The 3,592-nt window shown below is 34.9% G+C and overlaps 1 long non-coding RNA gene across 1 annotated transcript; it reads left to right on the plus strand.

Annotated features, from left to right (window-relative positions):
* The first annotated feature begins 225 nt into the window (after nucleotides 1-225).
* Nucleotides 226-2,624, plus strand: LOC109119779 (uncharacterized). Its single transcript, XR_002027204.3, has 2 exons — nucleotides 226-373; nucleotides 2,352-2,624. It is a non-coding gene; the product is annotated as an uncharacterized lncRNA (long non-coding RNA).
* The last annotated feature ends 968 nt before the right edge of the window (nucleotides 2,625-3,592 follow it).

Below are 3,592 nucleotides of genomic sequence, written 5' to 3' on the forward strand. Positions count from 1 at the left end.
GAGGCCCTCACCTTCACAAGTATTTGACCAAAACGACGAGTGTGCAGGACAGAGGGGGGCCAAGTCGTCGACTCACAGGCGGCCCGTCGACGTGGTTCCGTCTATGAGGGTCAAAAGTTTCTACACATTTTAAGTTAGTTTCATTTAATTAGTTAGGGGTTAGGTGATCAATTAGGGATTTAAGGGAATCTAATTAAGTTAATTAATCCCCAATATACAACCCTCATTAGTCTAAACACAACTCACAAAATAAACTTTCTTCCTTCTCTCTTCTTTCTCTCTCTATTGGAAGACACCATTGAAGACAAGCTAGGGGGAGGTTTTGGAGATGGAAAGGGACGATTTCACCATCAAATATTCATCAAACATTGAGGTTTGGGATCTAATTCACCTTTGAGACTTCTTTCCTCAAAGGTCTCCTTCAAAGTATTTCTAAAAGTTGGGTTTTCAAGTGGGTTTCATTCAATTACGAATTTGATGTTATGAACTGAATTGCTTATGGTTCTTTAGGATATAATGAATATATTAACATGTATATTAACTTGATTATGATAATTTGTGATGGTTTGATCTAAATAGAAGAACATGATCCTTAACCCTTAACATTAGGTTTGATCTTGATGTGAATTAGGTTGTGATTGATTCAATTCACTTGACTATTGGTTAAATCACTCTCAGATGATTTTGTTACACTTATCATGAAAAATTTAGGATGATTTGTAGCCTTTCATACTAGTTCTTGAGAAGTGATCTAGGTTATGAGAATTGACCTAAGTATCTTGTCTTAAGCTTTGATTTAGTATTGAATTATGATGTAGTGACTCTTCTAGCCTTTTTATCATGTTGATTATTGAATTATTATGTGGTACATCTAAATTGGATTGAATTGAGGGTTTATGGTAAGGCCTAAATGATGAACTATGAAGGAGACTTGGTAAGTCTTATTATCTCTATCTTAACTTCCAATTGTGATTAATTGTGGTTAAGTCATGATGTTATATTGGAGTATGGCTTGTACTAGGATTGATAGGATGATATGATGTTGAATTGAAATGTCTTGACTATGTTGTGAGGTTGATTAAGGTGTATGTGTTATAAGGATGGTGATGACTATCAATGGGCATTATTATGATACGAAATGCTAATGTACTAACCTCACTTTTATGAATTGTAATGAAAGGACTTATACTCATACAATTCTTATTGAGCTATTGATGATGATGATTATACAAGGGGTAAAACCTATGACCCAAACTAAATTATGATTTATAATTAAAGGCTTAAAGACATTTTAAAAAAGGGACTCTAGCTTAGCACCGAGTGAACTAGATTGAGGAGTGTCCCTTCCCACAGAGGGAAAGTAGGAGCACTTAAGTACTCTTGAGATTGGAGACTACAATGCATGGAGCATAAAGAGGGTCCCAACTACATCTCCTAGTTCTTGAACTATGTTGCCCCCATAAGAATACTAGCTAGTGGATCCACGTAGTTGTTATGTTTTATGTTTTGGTACTACCTTGGCAAGTAGTCTGCCTTCCTTCGATGTAGGGTTTTATGACACCGGATTCCACACTAGTTCATGTGGTCTATGTCGGTTAGAGAAAGATCTTCCCAAAAGGTAAAATGAATAAGAGGATTGAACTCTAACTAGGATAACCTAAGGAGTCTAACTTAGTCTAGGTAGGGGTATGGGTATCTACCTAAGCATTCCACTAGTTAGCCTCGAGGGGAGTCTTAGGAGGAGGTTCTTATGTATATTTATGTTTGTGATGATATATGACATGTATATGATGAACTTGCACATTGTTGATGCTATATGTTGATTAGTTCACTTATGAGTATGTGTTGGGTTATATTGTTAAAGTAATATGAAATGTATGTCTAAATGTCATGTTATGTGAAGTAGGGTGTTAGTCATGATTCTTGTTGGGTTGCTTTATTGAGTAAGGTTATGGGAATTTTCTTGATCATTGCACTTGTTGACTTCATAGGAGTTTATGGGTAATTGTCTTGCTTCTTTATAATGAAATGTACTCTTATTCATGATTATGGTTAAATATGACTTGGGGAAGGAGTTAATTGACTATGTATCTATCTACATGATGTGAAGGGTTGACTTGACTAGACTTGAAAATTGTTGTATTTTGAGGAGCATGCCTATGACTTAATAATTATGAAATGTTGATTGGTATGGTCTTGTTGAATGTGCATAATGGTTTATAAGGGAAAAATGCATATGTTTATAAAATGTTCCTTTTTAGCATATTTTCATCATATATGTGCATGTGGTCTCATACTTAGTACAAGTGGCGTACTAACCCCATTTTCTTCCTTTTTCCCAAACGTTTTAGGTTTCGATCGTTGAAGGCTCATTCGAGACGACTTGAAGAAGGCTTGAATAATCTCTATCATCCAAGTGGGTAGGTCATCACTTTCCGAGGGCGATACCAATATCTTGCTTAAGGAGTTGCTTTGTTTTTCTAAGACTCTTATTAAGTTCAATCCACTTCCATTTGAGTATGATTTGTATAAGCCTATATGTGGCTTCTTTACATTGATGTAGGGCAATGCCCAAATTGCTATGATCATTTAGATGGTATGAGATGAGACAATCTTTGAGACTATTTTATATCTTATATATGTATGTGCAATAAAACTAGAAGGCTATATAACCTTCCTATACGAACGGTCTATTTATACTCGATATATATAATTATGTGTATGTAAAGGTCTATGTAAACCTCCAAGTAGAAGTAATAAAAGTTTTAAATTTTTCGCTAAATTCGACTTATGAATGTGATGATGTAAACTAAGAGGCTAGTCCTAGTCCTCAAAGAGGAGGACAACGCCGGTTATGTCTAGGGGGTAAACCCGGATGTGACAAAGTACCATATAGTCATAGGCGCACTTTAAAAAACACATAAACAACAACATAATATTATTCTGGCAGTGCCTTGATGACATTTAATCAATTAGTACACAAAACTTTGATCCGTTACGAATCGACCTTAAGATACAATTCAAAAGAGCATATTAAAATTGGTTGGATAGTTATATCGATGTTCAAGTTTTACAGTGATTCCATAATTAGTTGTTGATCATGCTTAAAAATAGATTTCATACTTCATGTAACTTATTCAGATTAATATGCGATCATGGGGAGGGGCTGCTTGAGTATATGTAGAGAATAGACATTGATCAACCTCAAGCATAAAGGATTAGAATTAGCAAAAGCATTTTATAATAGGCTGCAGCTAAAATATTTTTTGCCAAAGATGTAGTGTTACTGTTCTGTTCATTATAAAGGCAGCAGAACCTGTTACAAGCTCTTCATGAAAAGATTAACCAAAGTGCAAGCAATTCAAATCAAGATAGTGAAACATCTTGCGAAATCCATATGTATAACTCAAAATCAATAACCTGGACAAGCTCTATGTTTGCAAAACCGATTTAACTCGAATTTATATTAAAAGCACACAAAGATGCAGATTTCCACATCTTAGCAAGCAACGAAGTCATAACATTCGGTAGCTAAAAATGACTCTAAAGAGGAACAAAATGAGCATCCCTGTTCAACACATTCAACTAAAGT

Source organism: Solanum lycopersicum, chromosome 3 (genome assembly GCF_036512215.1).
Source record: "Solanum lycopersicum chromosome 3, SLM_r2.1".
Classification (NCBI taxonomy): domain Eukaryota; kingdom Viridiplantae; phylum Streptophyta; class Magnoliopsida; order Solanales; family Solanaceae; genus Solanum; species Solanum lycopersicum.